Raw genomic sequence first — 24521 nt, forward strand, 5'->3', positions numbered from 1 at the left:
TCGAGGTGTTCGTAGGTCGAATAAGGGGAGGTTTTCGCAGACGATCTCCGGATCTTAAAATTATATTCGCCTAAGTTTTTTTTGTCTCCATGTAAGGAGCGTTTCTTGCCAATTCCGAGGCTTGATATTTGGATAAAAAAATCGCTACTCTTAGATATTTTTTTGAACCATCAAAAATTCGGTTCATTTTTCTCAGCTTATCGAATTGTCTTCTCCTTTTTTTTTTTAATCAAAAAATATCGACGCGGTGGGCACGAATGTCCCTCACGTTTTACCCGAGACTCTTTTATACTTGGATCTAAATTTCTCTGTCTCTCATTATTTATGAAACTATGAGTAAAATCGGGGTACTTTTCACTCGGATTTCGGGGCTAACAATAAGAATCGAATACTCCTTCCGATGAATAAACGATAAACTTAGTTAATACCGAGGGAAAGACAAGGGGGAAAAAAAAGGAGTGGAATAAAAAGCCTTAGAAAAAAAAGAGCAAATGAATAAATAAATGACAAAAGTATACTCTTACCGAAACTCATCGAAGTCGAAGCATACATCATAAATAACGAAGTTTGGTCAGAAGGTAATCTATGGGAAAAAAACCCCGTCACCTTTTTTACGACATTCATTTTTGATGTGCGTATATACGTACGACACATATATCACGTGACAATAAGTGTCGACCGCCGGACGATCACGGAATGGAATGAAAAAGTAGAAATAAGAAAAGAGAAAAAAAAAAAGAGGAAAAAGGAAAAACGAAAATCGATTCAATGAAGAAATGAAAAATGATCGGTCGGTAAAAATTTTCTACGTTATACCCATAAGATTTCTCCGCGGCTCTTCTCCCTCGTTTCTGGACCACTTCGCGCTCTTCGGGTCAAAGAAGAATTCTCTGAAGATAGAAAATAGAGGACCGGCCCGATCGAACGTCGACGGAGTGACGGAGTTTCAAGAAATATATATAGCTATGAAAAAGCAAAGACCACCCACTATAGCCATTCCCCGATTTTCTCATCTCCGACTCTCCTTTTTTGTCCGTTCGTTTTTTTTTTTTCTCTCTTCTTACCCTCTTTTTCCATCTCCTCTTAGCGTGTCTACCCATCACCTTCTCTATATACCCCGCTTCTATCGTACCTTCGAACAATGGTCGCAGTAGGTAGCCAAGTATGAAGTAAAACTGGCCAGCGAGCAAGAGAGGATCCCACAAAAAAACGCCACATTTTTATTTTTCAACTGCGCTTTTTGTTCATCTCTTTCTCTTTCTTTTTCTTTTTTCCTTTTGCACTACACTCATCGCGTGATCCAGATTTGTACAGTAGCGGTGCACATGAACGTTACATTAAAGTTCAAGAGATGAAAAAAAAAAATAACAAAAAAAAGAATTCGATTCAAAGGATTTTTCAAAGGAAAATCCGATTGGGAAAAATCGATCGTTGTGTTACTTTTTCTGTTTTTCTGGTCGGAAGATTACATTCTTCGTAAAAATTCACAACGAGAAATCCCTTCGAAATAAAAATGTCCTTTCATTTTTCAAGGCGAAAAAAGCTTTTCTTAAATCGCGTTGACGCGATATTTCATATTTTCTTTGGAAAACTGTAGAGCTTTCGAAAAAAATGATATAAAATACGGATAGGATGCAGGCCTGCATCTAGGAGGTGAAACTTTCTCACAGATTTCGATGCGAGGTAATTATCGTTGATTATATTATTATCACCGGGTAATTGGAGTGTGGAATGGAAAAATAAAATTCACGTTACGCGTTACGTGGAGTCCGTGTCCTATCGACGGTCGTGGTAAGCCGATGAAATATATGACGGCGAATGGTAAAACTATTACGTGTTACAAAGCGTATAAATATATATGGGGGAAAAGAAAATGGGCTTTGACATCCCATCACTCCCGTCCATCAGTCGGTTAAAGTACCGCCCGTCAATCTATAACTGTACAGAGGTGTGAGTGCGTACGGATATATAATCCTGAGGGTTCGTGTCTCCCCGATGTACATATGTATTCCTATACATATCGCACAAATATGTACACTGATACGGGGGGGGGGGGGATATACACGGAAACGGGATAAGCAAGGCGGATGGGTCTCCGGCGACTTTACCCTCAGCAAAAACAAATCTCGTCTATAGAATTACGCGTAAAGATGTATAGCCTCTGGAATATGGCCGCCGTTGTAACTATTCCTATGAGAAAACTGTGCAAATCTTACTTCCCACAGAGTGTAGAGCGAAGATTCCGTATATAATTTTCATTTTCTAGTACTTTGTTTTTTTTTTTTTTTTTTTTTTTTCAGGGTCTTCTAGTCGATTTTTCTCTATTTCTCTTACTTCAATTTCCGTCTAGTATACGTCGCAAAAACTGTAATATTCCTTATGATATAATGACGGGAGAGGGGGGACGACAAAGTACGGGTCGTCACGCGATTCGTATTTTATGGGATGAATTTTTCTCGATTTTATTTCTTTCGTTTGCGAAAAAACAAAAAAGGCAAACGTAGAGAATAAAAATTCAAAAGGTTTTGATATCAGAATTTTTTTCCCCCTATTTTTAAATGTAGAGTCGGATGCGAATTGCTCGATTTTTCAAAAATTGTCGGTTACGACGTTGTTTCTTATCGGAGATGTAAAAGGGTTTTCAAAAGATAGGGTAGTCTGGACAGAAGGTCACGTGACTTTCATTCCGTCCACGATTTTTATTTTTACTTATCCTTATCTCTACCTTTCCCTTTTCTCCTTCTACTTTCCCTTTCCCTTTCGGCAGATTGCGAAGCAGGTTTCTGCCAAATTAAGAGATTAGAAGAAGATGGTAAGATACGGATGCGCCTCCGCCCTCGATCCTTTTTCTCCGTTTCTTTTCCTTTTTTTTTTTTTTTCTTCCTTTTTCTCTCGGCTTCTCAGACCGGCTAATCTTCCGAGGCCAGAGACCGAGCTGGAGAGGAGAAGCTGAGAAATATATAGCGCGGCGGAGAGCCGGCGCTTCTTCTTCTTCTTCTTCTTCTTCTTCTACGGGGTGCTGGTTTCTCTCGCTACAAAATACAGGAGGGGTAGATGCCTCGCGATACCGCACTAATTCGCAATTCTGCTCCGGGTTTCTACCCAACCCAACCCGAATCTAAACCCGACCCCGAAAGCCCCTCGCTCCTGCCCTCCCTTTCCTCCGCAGCCCTTTTTCCCCCCACTTTTTACCCTTCTCCCTCGCTTCGTCGTCCTCTTCTTCTATCTTCTCACGTCCTCGAGAGTTCGCGACTATTTTTTTTTCGCCGGTCCTTTTTTCCTCCCTCCCCGCCGCTTCGTCACGACCTACGTAGTAGGTACGTAGGTATATATAGAGTGTGCTGATAAAACGCGTTGAATCCAAAGACTGGAAGTGAAGAGGCGTCCCTCGTTTTCTTCTCTTCCTCATCCTCATCCCCTTCTTCCGCCTCCCCAAGAGACCGACCACCCGCCTCAACATCAACCTCCGTTTCCACTCCCCCTTCGTCCCCGTATACTACCCCCTAAGGTCACCGCGGCCACAAACTAGACACGAGTCTTGGGGGCCACTTAGAGACCTCTTAGGCCGATTAGTTTTGCTAGAGGGTGTTTCAAGTTACACTACCCTAGGCGGTGGTGGTGGTGGTGGTGGTGGTGGAAGGGTCGAGGGGGATCAGGGGGAGGGAAAGAGGCTAAAAGTTGTCAGGGAAAATACCGCGTAGTATTCGAGTATGAGAGGAAGATACAGGAGGCCGTAACTGCGCCGGGTAGTGTCCACCCCTTATTGACCCCATCCGAACCCTATAACCGCCATCGCGAACCTTTTTACCTCGCGTATATCTACCTACGTCAGAGAAAACGAAACCGAGCTACGTAACACCTCCGCCTTGTTGTTTTTTTTTCCTTTCTTTTTTTTTCTTACGCGTAACCTGTAGCTCTGTAACCTCCGCCCAAAGGCACGATTAACGTGGTGAATTATCTTTTCATTTCAACCCTATTTTCCGTACAGCGATAGAGAACCGAATAAAAGAGAAAATAATGTATAATGTACTGCGACACGACGTAACGTACGATTAAATTCCCTCCGCTTTCCAATGTCTTTCAATTTCCTCTGCAGTTTTTTTTTTTTCTCTCCCCCGTTCTTCACCCCCTCGATCCCTTTTTTATTTCTGCTTTATTCTTTTTCGTTCTTTTTGAAACGTTAAAAAAACGTTTGTTGGTTAATTTGGAAGTAAAAAACGGAAGAAGAAAAAAAAAAGAAAACTCTGAATAACATGTTTCGTTGCGAGAATGAGAGTAGAGAACGGTTTCGCAGGTGCACCGTCTTCGTCGGACGAAAAACCGAGCGAAGTAAAAAAAGGGAGAGAAAAAATTGGTGGATATAAGAAAGGAAAAAAAAGAAAATTGAAAAAGAACGAAGAAGCCCGTGAGGAGTGGGTGTTCAAAAGTTTTCAAGTTGTCCGCGAGAAAGTTGTTTTCATTTGATTTAAAAAATTTCAAAAGCCGTGGTCTACGTGTACGTAAGTATACGTATACACAGGTGTATTACAGCGAACAGGAGCTGCGGGTAGAGAGAGTCGAACGAAATTAGATTAAAGAAGAGAGAGAAAAAAAGTGGAAAAAGAAGGAACAATTGATTATTCAACTTTGTACACGTAACAACGTGCACATAACGCATCGATGTGGTTATACCGTACTAACGACCGAAGGCGAGAAAATCTCGATTGAAATAACGAAGTAGAAAAAAATTAGAAGAATAAAATGAGAGAAATATTCGAGGGATGAAAAATGGATATCGCGAAATAGAAGAGAATACAAGGCAAAGAATTTTTGAAACGAACAAAAAGCTAAGAGAAAAAAATTAATCAAACGAAAATCATGAATTTCCCATTATTGAAGAAGAAAAAAAAAAGAATCGTGGATAAATAAAATATAAAATATTTTCCGACATCTTTAAACTTGTCAGACTTTAACCGCGGACTTTACTTCTGTCGTACCATAAAGAAAGTTTTTTTGGTTTTTTATTTTTCTACTTTTACAGGTACATCGCCTCGCGCTGCAGATGGGATCGTAAAGTTTTTCAAAATACTGATTTTCACCCCAAACTGCACCTGGAGTCTCCTCCTCCACGCCGATAAAATACGTCATCTCGCGATCCTCGAAAGAAAAGTGATTTTCCTTTTTTCTCTCGAGTTTTTTTTAATTTTTTTCTTCGTCCATCGTCGTTCTTCGGATTCGCATTTGTAAAATAATTTCGATGATAATTTTATAGAAAAAAGTAGATCGACAAAAAAAAAAACAAGTGGAACAGTAACCCATACCGTGTCCTTTATACGACCAGTTATGGGTACAAGTCGCGACAAACTTGTACCTATAATGGATATCAACGAGAGCAAACTCATGAGACTCGGATCGGAAATTTATTAAACTCCGAAGGACGCGACTTATACGTCCGAAGTTACGAGTATCAAGGAAAGGTGGAAAAAACTTAGTGAATAATAAATGAAAAGTAAAATTTACGGTTTACTAATTTGAAGAAATTATAGAAACGCGGATGTTTATGGGTGGGATAAAATTCGTCCTAGCTGTAAATATGTGGAGAAAAAAAATGTCGAGACGCTCTAGAGCGATCCGCAACGCGGTTCGATACTTTAGTAGCGTATAAAATCAAGTTTTCACTTCAACTTTTATATAAAACCCGTTCGACGACCAAGTCTTCGAACTACACTTAGGTATACGCACAGGTATTTCCTGCACCGTACATTACGCCCCGATATATTCGCGCGATAATTTCTCGTGTATTTAATTTAGAAAATTATATTAATTTATAAAATGAATATAAGAGAGCGCATATCGAACTGACAAACAAGTAACGCATTTAATGAAGTTTTCATTCGTCCGACAAATTCATTCGGGTTATAGCCAATTAAAGTTGAAGAAAAATAAAGTGAAAAAAATTTTCAATTAAGATCTGTTATTCGTTTCTAGAGTAATAAAATTATATTACGTACCTAACAACATATTGCACCCATATCAATTTAATACATTCGCTCGACGTTGCGAAAATTTTCATTTTTTGATTGAGCAATATTTAAATTATATCGATTAATTTAAATGCACGCAATTATCGAATGTAAAAGCAATTTTTATCAACTTCTTCTTTTATCTTTTATTCGTTAGGTTGATTAATGATCATTTTTTACTCACCAGCCTAATCTGTCCGAATTGTTGTAGTACGTACACGGGTTGAATTTTTTCCTTTTTCTCTTTTCTTCAGGTAAGGTACGATATTTGTCTGAAAGAAAAAGAGAACGAGAATTAAAAATTGAAAAAAGAAAAAAACCTAAAAATTATCCTAATCTGTATGAATAGGCAGACCAAATCTTTCGGCAATTCGAGCGACTTCAGTTTATTACTTTATGGAAGTTATAAAAATAGTTTCGTTAGGGGGCAAAGAGTTGAAGAGAATAATAAAAAAAATTCCACAAGATGTGTTTTAATGATTTGAAAGTATGCAAGTCACAGTGATGTATATTATACACACTTCTTCTAGCTGCCGAAAAATATCAAAAAATGAAAAATAGAACCAGTGCTAAAAAAAAAAATAAATAACAATTTGGCGCACGTAGAATTCAAATCGCTTTTACAATGGAAACCTCTTTCGTAAGATATCGTCGATAAAAGCAGAGAAAAAAACTTCGAAATTTCTTCGATCAGACACACGTATCACGTATAACCCCGTGTGCATTATTAAATAATATACGATATACACAGCATCAGATGTGCATTAAACTGTTCGAAGATCTAACGTCAAAAAGTGGGCGTCGTTTTGACGAGGGTCAAAAGGTTTCCGAAATGTTACGTCATCTCTGGATGGCCGTAAAACCGACGGACCATCACCGTCGTATAACAGAAACAACAAATTTTTTCTCTATCGATGTACACCTATGTACGTAAACGCGATATGTAATAATAAAATAATATTATAGTATAATAAATATAAGTACGGTATGGATGAAACGATGAAAATATAAAAATCAAAGAGACGTGAAAAACGAGGGCATTTATACGAGGATTAGAAAATATGCCGAAGAAAAAATCCCCCAAAAAAAAAAAAAAAAAAAAAAAGGGAACGGAACGGAGATGAAGTGGGAGAATGAAAATGAAATCGCGTTGATACGTCGAGTGCTGCGGTGTTAGCAAAATAAAATGATTCGATAAACAATTGTATACGTATTATTACAGATTTAATTGACGCGTGATGTACCTACGCTGCAACAGGTGATCAACGGCGTTATTAAAATGAAGAGGTGATCGAAAAAAAAAAAGAACGAGCCAAAAACAAAAAATGAAGCGATGTTTGGAGAGAGAAAAGAAAAGTTTGTAAAAGTGATTTTATGTACATTATGTATATGGAACACATAATGGTCGAATGCCAAAGCGAAGCTCGACTAATTAACTCTTACTTTTACGGCTTAAGCAGACGGCGTTGTGAAAAAGTAAAAAATAAATTAGCCCCCGTAGTAAATATGTGGCTCACGAGCGTATACACACACACATATGTACCCCAGTCACGGTCGGGATCGGCGGAGCATCGGCATAATCGTCGTTACGATCATCGTAATCGCGGCAGCATCGTCGACGGGAGCAGAAGCGATAGAACGGAGATTGAGAATGAGAATGAGAATTAAAATGAGGAGAATAAGGAGGACGGACGAGGGGGTGAGAGGCGTGCGAGGGAGCAGCAGATGTGAGATTCTTGTCGGGGTCAAGCCTCCCAGCCAGTATCTTCTCCTGCCGCCCTGCAACCTCCGCCCATTTCTCTTCCTCTCATTTCGGTGCTACGGGCGCGTTCTCGTTTTTTGAGCTCTCTTTTTCACCCCCCTTTCTCCCCCTCCGGACCTCGGCGCCCTTCTCTCTCTATTTTCTACGGAGGCGAAGGTAGTTTTACTCCGCAAAGGTTGTACAGCCGGCCGAGAGCTGCTCCCGGTGCTCCCGATGATGCTCCGGGTTCAGGTAACCCAACCGGTTCAACAGGTACGTAACTATCCTACAGGGTGATACGCGTGTTGTTCGCGTGGCCGGACTTGGACGAACGCGAACGGAAACGCTCGACGTTGTTACACTTCGGTGGAAAATATTTTATAAAACGTTTCCAACACACTCTATAACGATCCTCGTGCTCGTTTTTCGTACAACATAACGTTATTCACGAGTAGACTACGTGGCATTCGAAAAGGTTTGACCAAAAAAAAAAAATAAATAATGCAAAAAGACTCTGGATAGATAAATTAACAACGTATAATCTTTTTTGATTTGATTTTTAAGTTTTTTTCGATCTTATTTCTGATCTGATGAATTTTTGCGGATGAGAAGAAAAAGACTGATTACTTTTCCTGATTTTTTTTTAGGAAATTGGAAAGAAAAATTGATCATAAAATGAGTGTTTCTTTTTTCGTTTTGGAAAATTGGACGCGAGGCACGTCGAGCGCGATGCGGATGGAAGGAGGAAGAATTTGAAAAACAAAAAGAAAGAAAAATTTCAGTTTCAGGGGAAGGTCGACCGGTTTGACGACAAAACTTAACGATTCGAAATGAGCATGAATTAGAGAAGGAAGGTAGGAAAAAAGAAAGAAAATGTTGTACAAGGTCTGTAACATTAGAAGCCCCCCCGTAAGAATTTTGAAATTCAACGACGTGGAAAAAAAATCGAAATTCAGAATATGGCTGTGTATGAAACTTCCGAATCTCATCGGTATATTCGAATTTTCTTTTCCCCCCCAAACTTTCCAAACGATTCCGGTAGACGTCAAATAAAACAGTCGATAAACAGTTGTCGTTAACTTTAATTAGATACTAACCTTACAAACATATATATATAGATATTTAATTATTTATTACGTGATAGGTCGTATTAGCTGCCGTAGAATTTCTCATTTCTTGAGAACGTAAAAGAGAAAGAGATGGAAAAAAGAAATGAAGGATAGCCAGAGAGAAGCACGAAAATGTGGAAGCCTTTTTAAAAAATTAATCCGATACTACCGAATGATCTACCTGCTCGAATACGTCCGTCTAAATTTGGAGTTTCTTGAAAAATAAAAAAATAAAATAAAGAGTTGCATCAACTCTTCAAGAATATAATTATCACGAGGAAGAATTTACCAGGCATGGGGTATAACAGGTAGCTCCGTATGCACGATGAATTTTTTCACGTTTGATCAAAATCTAATGAAAGAAATTTTTATACAAGAATAATTAATATGGTCAACGAGAGAATTCAACATTGTGTCTTTGCGTTATATTTCTCTTCGCGAGCGCAGGAATCCAAGTTCCAAATTCTATGTACTTGATACATATGTACTAATGCATATGTGTGTATAAAGTATACCTATGTACGTTAAAATGTAAAATATTTGTCTAGGAACGACTTGGCGCTTGTCCAAACTCTCGGGTTATCCGAACGACTTTCTGTCCTTTAGAAGGTTTCCTTTGGGATAGAATATAGAATCCCTAAATTTCATGCCTCTCAAACCACATATTGCATGCATATCCACAGACTATACGTATGTACGTAGAAACTTGACCTGTTAAATAAAAAAATAAAAAAAAGGGGGGGGAAAAAGGAGAAGAATAAAATAAGAGTTACGATCGTCAAGTTTACGACGCTAGGTATGAGAGAAAAGAATGGGAAAATTTTTTGAAATAAAATTAAAAGAGACAAAGCATAAATTCCTATCTTACAAAATACGTATAGTCGTAGGTATCGTGACACCAAGAAAGGTAATATCGCATCTCACCGCAGAATGCAGCTACGGCTAAGGATAAGGTGGGTAGGTATCGACACGATCCGGAGTTTCCGTCACCTTTTTATTTCCTTCTTTTATACTTTTTACGCTATTCTCTAACATTTTCTTTCATTTTGCTCCTCTATTTCTATTGTAAAATCGTACGTGTTCGAATGAGTTTTGCGGCTGGAAGCCTGGCGACGCGACGCGACGCTAAAAATCGCGCGGCGGCTATTCCGGAGATAAAAGTAGGTATGATATAAAATAGACGAAAAAAAAAACTGTAGAAAATCAACCGAAAATAAAAGCCGAAAAAGAAAGAAATCGAGGTGGCAAAAAAGGGAGGATGCCGCAATACCTGACTGATCGTCTTCCACGAAGTAGGTAGGTAAGTCGCGCCGAGATAAAGAGAAAGAAAATCGAGTCGATCGCTCCGATCCGCCGATCCTCGCGTTGTTCCTTTTCCACTTTTTTCTATTCTTTGCTTTTTATTTGACGCGGTAACAACGCGCGCGAGCCGACTAGCGATCCGCAGCTGTGGCGAACTATTTTTCCATTTTATGAATTTCGCTTTTGGGAAAAATTTTCTGCGCCGCATTTCACCCCATACATCCTATTTAGCGAGAAACGTTCGCGCGTCAAATTCACGCCTAACTAATCGAGGATCAAAAATGTCCCAATTTTGAAACGAGATTCAGAGGAGAAACGGGGTGGAGAAAAGGACGAAGCACAAAAACGTATAGAGAGAAGGAAACAGGGATAAAAAAGAAGAGTCTTGTGTATAAAGGGAGGGAAAAAAAAAGAAGCGAATTTTATTCCTAAAACGATCAGAGACAAAATTTCTATCGGATATAAAACCTCGGGTTAGTAAAAATATATGTATATGCGTGTACGTGTGTAAGGTACGGGTGTATCGATAGCAATGGAGCGGGGGTTGAATACTCGAGGGATTTTAGTGCCTGTTGGTAACCCGAGTTATCGAATATACAAGCACCCTGCACCCTATAGCATATCTACAACCCCATACTCTTTGATATTCCGAAAGAGATCTTGGCGTAATATCTATAAAGGTTGGATGTGTCCGTCCAAAAGATAAAATAAGGGTAGGTATACACGTATCCGCCGATACGGCGAAAATTGGCAAAATATGAAAAAATAAAAACGCAAGCGCAGAAAAGAAAAAAGGAGAATAAAAAAGAAAGAGAGGAAGAAACGTAAACCATCTACTACGGGGTGCAAATAGCGCGAATCTCATAAGTCCACATTAATAATATTAATGATATAAAATCCTCTGGCTCTCCATGTTAAAAAAGAAAAAAATCGTTCCATAAAAATGTGTGATTACGATGGAAGTGAAAAACGGTGGATTTCCACACTGTGTATTACATGTATAGTTCCGAAGAATAAAATTTCGAATAATAATTTCCTACTAGGAAATTAGGATAATTGGTATTAATTATTTTTCTTTGATTTGTTGAAGAAGAGATTGAACCCATTCGTAATTAAGATTGTTAATTACCCGATGATTTTAATTCTAATAAATTGTTATATCAATCGTATTCATTATATTCATGTACATAAGGTGCACACTTCGATGGATATATCTGTGTCCAATTTCTTTATTTGAAATAATTGGTTTAATCATAAGTTCGGAGACTGTAGGTATACGATGCAGGTATACGTATACACATATATTTATCTATGTATATAGGTAACGTGATACACAAATAATATAACAACTGCAACGAGATCTAGCGTGCGCAGGGGAAATGGAATTAAAAACTTTCGTATTATACGTTATACCTATAATATACGCGTCTCCCAAGTAAAATAGAATAAAAATTATAATTTATACCGTAGATACCGGTATAAATAATACACATGTAATAAAATCCGTACCTACATACAGTACGATATACGCGATAACGTCTTTTGGTGGAGTCCGTATTACAACTATTTAGTTTTTAATATCTTCATAAATTTTAGGGCGATTTTGATCGATTCCATTCAAACAATTTTCAAAGCCACGTCATCTACCTGTCGTAAAGAATAAAAATAGAACGTATCGTACACGTTAGCTTAAATAAATTGAATAAAAATATATATCCGGAATTAAGTTTAAAAAAAAAGAAAAAAAAAACCCAGATGAGAGAGAACAAAAATAAAATAAAATAAAATAAACGAGATGAGAAGAGCTGTGGAAATTTTATTATTATTATCATTATCATTATCATTATTATCATCATTGTCAGGGTTTGGTTATAATCCAAATTGAATTTACAGAGCGCGGTTTACCGTTTTCTCCGGTCGGTCGTGTTATACCTATGTACAGATATAAACACGTACACATCTACACATAAATATTTAAAATACATAGCCGCAAAATTTTATGTTATATATACCTATACACGATGTATTTTCACCGGGAAAAGAAATTAAAAATAATAATAATAAGAATAACAAGAAAATCACCTCCCTACCTTTTCACCTACAGCTATGAATTATTATAACGAGAGGAAATTTTTTTCCGAGTTTTATTCATCTTTGAATTTGTTCTTCTTTGAATGAGAAAAAACGAACAAATGTACGAAGAGAAATATTTTCAAAAAATCCAAAGCTCTTTTTATACGCCCGCACTTATATTATTCGGTGTGTCTTACGCGTGCACGTGAAGTGTACGAAAAATTTCTGCTCGTAAGTGATTGGCACGTGACGAAGAGTCGAGTTCTTTCATCTCACTGACTAGCTACTTACGTCCACCTACTACCTGCAAGGGTATAAAACCTACGCTGCTTTTTGATAAAGCTGCCTACCTACTCCTACTCGCAATTTAAAAGTCAATCAAACTTGCGGTTCGTAGAAGTTGCGTAATTAATACCTACCAGCTACGCTCACGCCAATTAAACAACCTACTTACGTACATAACGTTCCTATTTATTGTACGTTACATACATAAATACGTGAGGCAAAACTTTTATGTGGAAAAAAATGACTGAATCAATGAATAAATAGATTGCAAATTATCGAACAAAATAAGCGACGTAAGTAATTGAGAATTTCCTTTTTTTCTTTTCGTTTTTATTATTTTGTCCCTCATTTCGGATGGAAATGAAAAGCTGATATTTAATTGTGAAATGGACCCGCACTCTTGTACATACATCCAGCTACGTAGATAGGTATGTATAAGCCTATGTGTACATAGGTTTATACATATATGCATGGGTATGTAATAATATATCAGGATATAGGTCCGCCGCCTAATTTACCCTCGCTTTGCATTATAAATTCATGACCTACTCCAATGGACTATATACAACACCGTCTGTGTGTGTATAGCATCGACGAAATTAGGTGAAGCTTACGCAACCTGCAATTTGGAATCAATGGGCGAGAGAATTTTCGTTAATTGAAAAAAATAAATAAATAAATGGAAAAAATAACATTCCACGACCACGTTAAAAATGAGGACTTGGCGAATGAAAATTTGTTAAAATCAATAACGAGGGGATTCGATTGATAGAAATTCAATATAAAACGTCACGCAATATTTGTAGATAATGAGAGTGATATTTAATTAACATTTTTCTTCTTCCGCTCGTCTCAATTCTTCTTTCATTCATTTTTTTACAAAATCCATCCACGTTGCGTTACAGTTAAGCGCGCACTCGTTCGGTTAACCCATCCTTCACGATAAGAATCACCGGTAATGAGGTATTATAATTTTGATCTTTGTAATAATTTCATTAGTCATTTAATGGGATCGTCGAGCGTAGTGGTTGGATGGTTAGAACCGATGATACGTATAAGATGTATACATATATATGCACGTACTTTATAATTCCTGAAAAACTTTTACAGGTAGATAGAAGAAAACCAATTTACGCTATTATCCTCATTTCTGATACTCTTAACTAATTAATATTTGTTTTTTCTTTTCTCTGTCTTTTTTTAATCTTTTTCCCATTTCTTACTTCCTTTTATTTTCTTTCCCCCTTATAGTAATTAGTCGATGTTACCGAACTGTAAACTGCTTTCGAAGTTATATGGAGAGAGAGAAAGAGGGGGTTGGAAAAAGATTCTAGGGGTATAAAACTTGTTCAGCTTTTTTTTCTCCTTCTTTCTTTCTTTCTATCTTGTTTTTTTTTTTGTCAACGAGAAATTTTTACCTCGTCATCGAAATCCCCTTTATACATTTCGAATGGCTACCAATTTCTCACGCGGTATATTTATTTATTTATAAATTACTTCATTTCTATTTAATTTTTTTTTTCTCTTCTTTTTTCGAATACTCGATTTGCGGTGGATCGAAATACATGAATAACGTAACAACGTCACTGATCCGTTGCCCACAAAATTAACCCAATATAGAACAAGTACATTGCTAAATAGTGAATAACGGAACGTTTTAGTTTTTCAATTTATTGCTTCTTGGTTTCCTTTTTTCTCGTATTCTTTTTTTTTTTTCTCTTATTCTCTCGAAGAAAGCCAATTATACCGAGACCCCGTCTCACATACAGCAAGTCACGATACTAAAAACCCTCCACCTCCCCCGCCCCTGACGTACCAATTTTTTTTTTTACTTGTTTTCTTCTTCGTTTCTTCTTCGGCCGCCAGACTCCTTGAATAATTAATACATCCTCTCTAATTATTCACGATATACCCTCACAAACGCTGTGCACACCGTACACGTTTATACACAAAGTCAATAATAGTTTTGCGCAATTCGAGAATTCTTTTTACCCAAAAAACCGTCCAAACTCGTGTCCTTATCGAGCAACGACGAAATTTCTACGGAGAAAAAAAAAAAAGTGCAAAAAAATTGTGTGAGATGAAAAAGATGTACACGGTGGAAATCGTTGCCCGTACAGTAAGTTTTCGATCCGTCGCAGATGTTTTCTGAAAAAATTTATCCGAGACGTTTGAATCGAGCGGAATGAGAACCGCTGTTCGAGGGGGTACCTACACGGTGTGAATTTTTTATGACTATTTTCTTGGGCTTTTTTTTATTTCCCTTTTTTCCCATCCATCTCGGCTCTTCTCGGTCGGATCCGCGGCTCTTCGGGCACGCGAGAACCACGCGCATCAAGGACGTACGTCCGTCGCCGTCCCTTAGCTCGTTCACCTGACTACAATTCACCTTCACCGCGGCCGACGCCGCTGCGGTGCGGTGCGCCACGGAGAGAAAAAGATAGAGAGATGTAGAACGAGGTAGAATCCATACATCTACGAACATCTACGTCCACCTCTCGCCCCGTAGCGAGAGGCACGGACGCTGATGCTGGAAGGCAGAAAGAGAGGAGAGCGCCGCTAAGAACTGAGCTTATAGCGTAACCGAAGGGAATGGGATGTCCCGTAGGACAAGAGCGTATAAAACGTCGAAAATGCGGCGATGGGGTTGCACACGGCGATATTTTCTTAGTAGACTACAGCCTACAACCGAAACGAATTACTGTTCGCCCTTGTGTGCGTGTCAGTCGGACGTATAACACGCACGAACGAACCTTCGGAATCGCGAAGATGATGAGATGATGGTACACGAGGTGCGGAACGCGGCGAGCAACGACCTTAAAGTAAAACTTCCCCTCGGCCGCGGGAAGCGCACATTTCGCTAGCGCAGTCTGCTTCGGACCGGGTTGGGTCCAGCTAGACTTTTTTTTCTAATTTTTTTTTTCAATTTTTCCGCCCTTTATTGCTCCTGTTTCAGTAACGCAAAGTCGAGCGAGACGCGCGTAAATAGGCACGCCGATACCCCCGGCACCTGGGACTTACGGGTAAAACGTAGATGCGTATCGTACGGTGGAACGAGTTCTGTAAATTTTAATAATCGTCATCCACGCATTCCTGACTACCGGCTTCTCGCCTTGTATATTTTATATAATAACGCCATTATTATCGTAGTACCTCACCCGAGGAATATCTTCTTCCATTTTTCTTCTCTCATCTTTCTTATTTCCATGAAATTTATAATTTCGACGCTGCTTTGCTTTTTTTTTCCAACGTTTTAGCGAACGCGGAAAATCATCCGCAAAATTACGTCGTTCCGCAACGACATTGTGCTATCTTCGAAAAGATATTCAACATTTTTCTTCCGTCTCTGGTTTCGGATTTTGGTTTTTTTCCAAACTCATTTCGCGTTAAACGTCCAACGGAAGAGAAGAGACTTTTAGAAACTTAAATTCCGAAGAAAAGAAGAAGAGGAAAGAAGGAGGAAATATTTTACCCGCTGTACGGAATTGAATATCGCGAAGAATAAAGAATCATAATAAATGTATGAAATATCAACATCGCGATGATTCGATATTACGGTATAGAGTTTCAGGGACGGTTCGCTGAACATCTTGTACCATAAAGAATCACTCGGTGAACCAACTAGCAAACCGACCAACCAACGAGCCGAGCAGCGAACCACCTTGCGGCTACCGCACGAGATGGATGCTGCGTTGGACCAAAGTGTTTAGCCTCGGGCAGGGCAGGTTGTTGCCGCCTTTCTCCGACAAAGGTTAATTCCGAGGCAGTAGATAGAAGGAGAAGAGGAGGGGAAGAGGAGTAGGAGATGCTGGATCGAGACCGGGGAGAAGCGAGGAGAATCGGAGAGCAACGTGAGCGAGAAGAAGAAGAAGAAAGAAAGAGAGAAAGAAAGGGAAAAAGGGAAAAATAAAGGATCTCGAGAAAGAGACGAGAAGAGAAGACGAAGAAGGAGAAGGAGAAGGAAAAAAACCACGTTGAGGGGGGGGAGGGTATCTCACGGGTAAAAAGTAAGACACAGGTAGGCCCTTTGTTCGCCGAGTGTTTCGAAATAAATTAATGGTTCAGGTCCACCGCGACGTGCCTTGCGAGACTCGGGCGAGCGAAGGAAGATGATCATTTAATTGACCCACGTGGAGGAGCGGCGACCGCAGCCGCCGCTGTATCGTAGTACCCTACTACCTACACATCGCGCATAACGTGGTAGCCAGGTAAAAATAATCGGCCACGGGAGTCGTCCATTTTTTTTTTTGTACCTCTTTTTGGAAATATCAGGTGCGGTGTACACGCATACGATATACGTCAACTCGTCGCGATTACGTTCGAAATGAATTTCTTGCCCCCGCACGATCGTCGCGAACTTCTATTCCTCTGTTTTTCGTTCTGTTTTTTTTTTTTTTTGCTCCGATCGCTCGCACTCCGAATTCCCGTTAAGACGACGTGCGGCTAATTGTAAGCCGGGGTAGGCCGAAGATCTCGGGATATCTGCACGTCAAGGTGTACGGTGGACCGAAACCGCAGCTGGGGCGAACAAGGGGGGGGGGGGGGGGGGGGGGGGGCGGCTAGAATTGACAGTTACATAGGTTCGAGGATCTGTCAAACGGAATTGCCTAAAGGACAGACAGAAGGTTCGCCCCTCAAAGCGCGTCGTCTTTCACCAACATCTCATGATGATTTAATTGATCCTAGTGGATTGGGACGGAAAGGGAGTATACCGGGCCAAACCGCCGCTACCATGCTATACGCGACATCCATCGCCGCGTCGTCCTCTGTCTTTCCGTACACACGTTCGATACGCCGTCAACAAACAAGCTGTCGAACAGGAAATGCCAAATAATTCACTTCGCTCGCCATCTACGAATTTCTACGGTTGGACCCGCTACGTAGGAGATTGCGCTCCGACGTAATGCCATAAGTTTTCCGAGCGACGCGAGATGACTCGATAATGATCATGATCTTTGCATCCGACCACCTCGTTCGTCGTTGGTACAGTAAAATTAGACTTTGAGATGGCAGAATGGATTTAATTTCTTGGGACAAGTAGAGGGTCGTCAAAAAACACATTTTTTCTAAAATATCTCCCCAAGCTTCTTCTGCTATTTTGGAAACCAGGTGATCCGTTTTATCTGGGTTCCTACTAGCCGGATTTCAAATTTCGTTTCTCAGTTTTGTGGGGAAAAATGTTATCTGCAACTCTTGTACGAAACATTTTTCGATAACTCTCAAGGGAAAAGAGTTACGATCAAAAAAGTGCCGCAAATTGTTTATCGTTCACTGTATCGCTTCCTTTCGATTTTATCGATAAATTGTTCGAATAAAACTTGAAGAAGAATAAATTCTGAACATTTTTTGTACGAACAATTTTTTGATTACTCGAATATTAGCCGAGATAAAGGACGCCAAAATCGACGGTGAATCTATTAAAGCTCTAAAAACATCCGCTCCCGTTACGGCCCCCACCCCTGTATACAATTCCTCTGTCGGCTACTGTGTTCAAAATTCTCCGGGGAGAGAACTTTGACTCTTTCTATCTCAAGTAATATTTGAGTAATCAAAAAATTGTTCGTACAAAAAATGTTTAGAATTTAGTCCTCTTAAAGTTTTATCTGAACAATTTATCGATAAAATCGAAAGGAAGCGATACAGTCAACGATAAACATTTTAAGGCACTTTTTTAATCGTAACTCTTTTCTTTTGAGAGCTATCAAAAAATGTTTCGCACAAAAGTTGCAGATAATATTTTTCCCTACAAATCTGAGAAACGAAATTTGAAATCCTGCCAGTAGGAGCCGAGATAAAACGAATCACCTGGTTTCCAAAATAGCAGACGAAGCTCATGGAAATTTTGTTGGAAAAATGTGTTTTTTTACGACCCTCTATTTGTCCTAAGAGATTCGGCTTCCAAGCCCATTTCGTAGCCATCAGACACTTTCTGATCTAATTTTACTGGACGATAATGTGAAAACCTAGAGCGCCGCTGTACGTGGAGAAGAATCCTTGGAGGTAACGCGATATCCGTATCGGGGTTCGATAAATTTCGATGGTCGAGGAGTTTCGGTTTTGGGTTCCCGCGAAAATATCGACGGAGTATAATAACGATTGAAAACGAGCGGGCGGGAGCATAGGAAATACCTCTCCGGGATGGCTTCTCGCTCCTTCTACTCGAGCTCATCTTTTACCGTTGAGAAGAGGAAAAAAAAAACATTCAGGGGATGCGTCACATTTGGTTACATACGCTTGCAAGATGACGCCGAGAGGTCCTTCGGCCCCTCGTGTATTTTTACAGGCCGAAGTCATCCGCGTGTCAGGTGATGTAAAGGTGTGCGGAGTCGGTTCGGTACAAAAGTGTACACGTGTAGGTAGATGAACGTGGCGCGGAGGAGCTGCGGGTAAAGCTTTAAAACCAGTTTTTAGTCGTTCATCGTCCGATCGCACCTGGCCGGGATCCGGGGAGTGGAATTTCGTCGAAAAGAGAATGATCGGGCCGTGCATCGGTCGGGTGTCCCTGCGGCGCAGGTTTGTGTAAATCCTTACCGGTGTATGGGGGAGAAAAGACTACAGTGGCCACGAGTCGCTGCGCCGCAAAGTTAGCCACAGAAGTTTTATAACCCGGGGATCATCTTATTAAAAGTGACGGGACACGGCGTGGTGTTCTAATTGGCAATTTTCACGCCCTTGTTACTCTTCCGTTTATTTTTTTGCTTTTCACTTATTCCTCGTTTCTCGACGGTCCCTTGGGTTTTTTTTTTTCTTCTTATCCTCAGAGAAAAGCGTTTCTAGGATAGCCAGGAACAGTTTCGCGCAATAAAACGTTTGAATTATCGGCCGCGGCATAAATGAGGCGGGGGCAACACCCGGCCAAGAATCGTGATCGTTAGATTCTAACTAAGAGAAACGACCGCACCGTGTATTTACCTTGATTTCCCCTCCCCATCCCCCGCCCGGCAAGCTGAGTTACGGTCTGGTTTTAGCTTATCGCGCTTCAATGATTGATAGGAACGCGACTATCAAGACGTGCGCAGTCACCGTTTCGCATAGGAAAACCCACCTTGAAAACGACGTCGTGACTTCCACAAAGTCAAAGTCATTTATAAGATTCCACCCTCCGTTGTATTTTTTTTTTTTTTTTTTCTTCCGATTTCACTTCCTTTTTTCATACCACCGCCACCGCCTCGATTCCTCCCTTGATTTTTCTTCATCGCCAAAATTTTTTTCTTCAAAAAATTTTCTCAACACACATCCCAGAGGGGCGCGTCGGCTGATTATTTTCTCTTCTCTTTACAAATTTTTTTAGCGTAAAATGATGCGCGGCGTGGACCTTAAACGTGAGGTATATTACGCTCATATTCAACGGTCTTTTCTTTCGTTATGAAGGTGGCAAACATTTATTTTGGCGATACGATCTCTCTACGGGGTTGAAGTGCGAGAGGTGTCGGTACGTACGACGTTCCTAGGTGTACATACATGTATTTTATGTACACGACCTCAAGTCGCACAGCGTTTTTATGTACCTCGCAAAAAGATTTGAGAAGCCTCCGAAAAACCTTGAGAAACGGGACGAAAATGTGAATAAGAGAGAAAAACTATCTTTCACCCCCTCGATCGCAATCTACCTGAACTTGTTTGCTTCCGAAAACGCGATCAGTGATTCAGATTGCATCTGCACACATTTCGCGTCGCCGTACAACGCGAGAAATTTCTTTCGTCGTTTCTTATGCTACGCAGATTTTTTACGAGGCTACTTTTATATTGAAAAATTCATATTACCTTCGAGGGAACTTAAATAGGGACATCAAATTTATATGACGCAAGGACGAAACGAGAAAAAAAAATTAAAAAAAAGAAGAAATTCAAACCGAAAAACTTAAACCAAAAGTGACTACGTAAAAAGTACATGCATGTACGTACATACACACCGTGTACATGATGTATATAAAGAAGTGACGTGGGGAGTTGGAGAAATAGACACGGAATTTATTTCCACTTGAGTGACGTTCGAAATTGGTTTTTTTCACCCCCGTTCGACGGTGTTACCGGCGGTGGCGTGTCCGCCACCCTTTTCCTTTTCTTATTTGTAAATTTTCCTTCTCATTTTATTTCCAGATTCGAAATTGTAAGGAGAAAATAAACGGGGGGAGGGGGGGGGGGGGGGGGGGGACTCGGGAGTATAGGACGTACGCCGCGTTTCCCGCTGCAACTTCCGGAATCCGCTCTGATTTTTCTCCTCCGTTTAGACGTTGCATACGGACGTATACGTACGCGTCGTACAGGGTGCAGGTTTCCCGGTTTCCTTGTACACTACATGCGAATACCACACAGCCGTAGATTCCGGTGGCAGGAAATTCGCAGACCGCGAACCAACCCCCACCCCCCCCGTCGAACGAACTGCATACCAAAACGCCCTATCGTTTCCCTAGCAGATTCACTTCCCTTATATTCCCTCTTTTTTGTATTATTTTTTTTTTTCTTTTCTTTTTCTTTCTTTCCCTCGGTGTCTGCGATGCCAATAATTCCTTTCCCAAAGGAACAACTAGCGCCAATCTGGCGATACTTGTTCCTCTCGTTCGGTATTCAACTCCTTGGACGAGAGTGTCGATTCGGAGCGGAAACTAAGCCCTCCCTCGCTCCCCTCCCGCCCCTCTGGCCCTCGTTCTTTGGTTTTCTTTTTCCTGTTTGAGCTCTTTTATTTTTCCCTCTTTCTCTTCTTTTCACTCGTGGATTCGCGACGGGAGAGCTATATACACGCTTATATACGCTGAAGAGAACACCGCAAAAGACAAGTTTCTTGAGCTGGTTCATTCGTCAATGTCGACACGTCGAAGTGATGGAAAAAAAGGGGGTAAAAAAAAAGTTGGTAGAAAGAAAAAAAAGGGGCGAAATAAAAGAGAAAGAGGGGCGGCAAAAATCGGAGTGATTAAAATCCCAGCATCCTTTCACACGCACGATGGAATATAATGTACACGCCAAATATGTAATTTCGCGATGTGTAATTTCGAAAAAGCTAATTTGTCACGAATACGATAAAAAGTCAAAGTATAATAACGACGAAAAATGAATGAATAAATATATAAGTACGCAAGAAGTAAAAGAGAAAAGAAAAAAGTCCTTTTGACGACCGGAGAGAAGAGATAATAAAATAAACGATTTTCTTATGCGTATGCACGAACTGCACTAATAAACGTGAAATAGAAATGAATATTAAGTGGTCATTTCACTGACTTATACGCTGTGTAATTAAAGTCAATCATCCGTTTTATTGTCCACCGCAATTAGTGATATTGTGCGCAAACGTACACATGTATCTGTACGTTGGTATACACAACTCGAAAATGTTCTGCATCTCTTTCCGAATTTACACGCAGAACGCAAATAAATGTGAAATTTACAAAAGCAATCAAATAAAAAAGATTCGAAATCAAAAAATGAACAGCCTGATGCCAAAAGGGGGTACGAAAAATTATGTTTTTTCTCTAATCGACATAGATATGAATGAAATATATGAATCTGTGGAAAAAATGGAAAAAAAGAATTGACTCGAAGAATTATTATCCCTACTACTTCGGTGATTAATTACTAATTATTACTAATTGGTAATTAATAATAATGGAAAAAAGGACGTGTATAGGAAAAAAAACTAATTTCTCATTTTCCACAGATTTGTATATTTTACTCATATTTGAGTTGATTAGAGAATTTCGGTTTTTATACGCTCTTCTGGCATCAGTAACGCGATATAAAATAATACGCGATTATCGAATCCTCCTACACCGGGGAGCGTGGCGCCCGGGGTGTGTATATAGGTATGTACGTAAGTACATGAGAAGCGGGTTTCTACACTAATAATACTCGGATATACCTCGTTAATAGTTTTGATATGTAACCGAAATAATTTTCAAAACAGCATTCAATAGAGCCTTCAGGCGATCACGTAACGATCATGAGAAAACTTAAACGAACGTTACAATAACGTATGAAATCGTATATACGAAAAATGTGTACATAGTTATCCGGTTATATCGAACTCTCGACGTATCACGATATTCAATTCCCGATCATTCCAACACGCGATGTACGAAGATTTGTTTTTTTAATTTTTTTTAAATTTTTTGTTCTCTTAAAAATGAACGAATAGATCTCCCAAGTCTGGCTACGCCATCGAGTAAAAATGTGAGTAGAATACATCAACCGGATTGATTTTTCATTTATTATTTATTCACTACTGCTTTTTTTCAAATTTTTTTTTCTTATCGATCAACATTCACCAGAATATTCGCTACGCGTCGAGGTAAAATGCGAGTATTTGCGGTGCGAAAAAATTCTTGCGGTTTTGCGGGTCAATTATTGACATGACTTGGATATAATACAACGTTTATTGTAATTTATGTGTATGTGTAAATACGAATAAACATAGGTGGCTAGAATTTTTACAAATAACTTCCAGACGTCCTTGACTTTTTTCGCCAATTTTTTTTTTGGGTCTGCTTTTTATCTTTTCATTTTTCACATCGCATCGGCGGTAAAAAAGCGAGTATTCGCGTTCAGGTAAAGTATACCGAAGAGTGACGTGCGGAGAAAGGATATTACAGCTAATTAAAAAAACAAAGAATAAGGAACAACGAATGAGGCGAATGAATTTTTTCACCCCTCCAAAAACGAAGAGGAAGAAAAAAAAACGAAGAGCAAACAGATATTCTGTTTCGGCTCTCGATGAATTTTCCGCAACAACGGCGTATCCCCCAAAAGCGAGCGACAAATAAAGAGAGAGAGAGAGAGAGAGAAAATCAGAAGAGAAGAAGTTTGACGCGTAATTGATATTTTTCAAATTTCAAATCATATCCACACGGCTACAGTCATTACGTGTTTCATTATATTCGGTGCGCGCTCTGCACTCGACTCTTGATGTTAGCATATTACTACCGCACGCCAGCACCTGTCGTGCGCGGCTCGGGGGCTTCTGAGGTAAATGGATGGTCGGCCGCGGAGTCGCGCGAGGGCATCGGGAGAGGAGCAATAAGAAGAAGAAGAAGAAGAAAAAGAAGAAAAAAAAAATAAAAAAGGAGATCCCGAGGGGGAGGAAAACGAGAGAGAAGGTTAGATGAAGGACGTGATGATCGGAGGAGAGCGGCTCGAGGTGGTGGAGGAAGACAGAAGGAAACTGTACGCCTGCCTAACCGGTCCAGGAATCCAGAAAGAGAGCTCTCCTCCGAACGGAGGGGAGGGTAGGGCCACGCTTACCGAACAGTGTTTCTCAATTCTCGTCTTTTCACGAATTACGGACATCGCGACGTTAATTGTACCGGAGCAAGTCCGGACGGAGCGACGCTAAAATTCCTCATTGATCGAGGAGTCCTTTTCGTTTCCAACTTTTTCGGGTTACCCTCTTCCAGTTTCTGTCTCTCGATATTTTTCCCGCAAAAACCGGAGGTCAAAAATCCCGGTAAGCTCGATCAACGAGTCCTCGAAACGTGGTAGAATATATTGCGATTGCTGTGCACGCGGATGTGCGTTATTTTGTCGGATTTTATTTCAGTTTGTATATATATATATTTCATGTAGTGCACAGGAGGTGCAGCGGTAATGGCGAATAAGACGGGGTTTGACGGCCTCGGCGTCCCGTCCCTTTTTAATACCGCTCCGGAGCAACCAGTTTTGCTGGAAGTTATATGGAGCTCCTCCGCGATAATCGTAAGATATTCTTCCTTTTTTCTTTTTCCTATTTTTTACCCTCCTTTCGCATCCCTCCCATTTCCCTTCTCTCGTTTTTTTTTTTTTTATCTTCATCTTACTCCTGCTCCTTCCTATTCCTCGGGAACAATTTGCTCAGATTTTTATCCCGAGGCTGCTGCATAATAACGGCGAAGAATCGAGCGCGCAATTCCAACAACAACTAGAATTATTGCTTCGCTATCACTCTACGAATTTTATGACTCGATGCATCTATGTATAAAGGGGATATAGCGCGAGTTATATGCAGGCGAAAAGTAGCAGGTATTATATTACGCTGGTATAACA

General features: G+C 39.9%; 1 protein-coding gene across 1 annotated transcript in view; it reads right to left on the minus strand.

The window, feature by feature from the left end:
* The window catches only part of LOC105690744 (irregular chiasm C-roughest protein-like), a 172855-nt gene that overhangs the window by 142154 nt on the left and 6180 nt on the right, over positions 1-24521 (minus strand). Inside the window, exon 3 of the mRNA XM_048657255.1 lies at positions 6187-6274. The gene's annotated coding sequence lies outside the window, so the exon portion shown is untranslated. The remainder of the gene's footprint in view (positions 1-6186; positions 6275-24521) is intronic.

This window comes from Athalia rosae, chromosome 6 (genome assembly GCF_917208135.1).
Source record: "Athalia rosae chromosome 6, iyAthRosa1.1, whole genome shotgun sequence".
NCBI classification, from domain to species: domain Eukaryota; kingdom Metazoa; phylum Arthropoda; class Insecta; order Hymenoptera; family Athaliidae; genus Athalia; species Athalia rosae.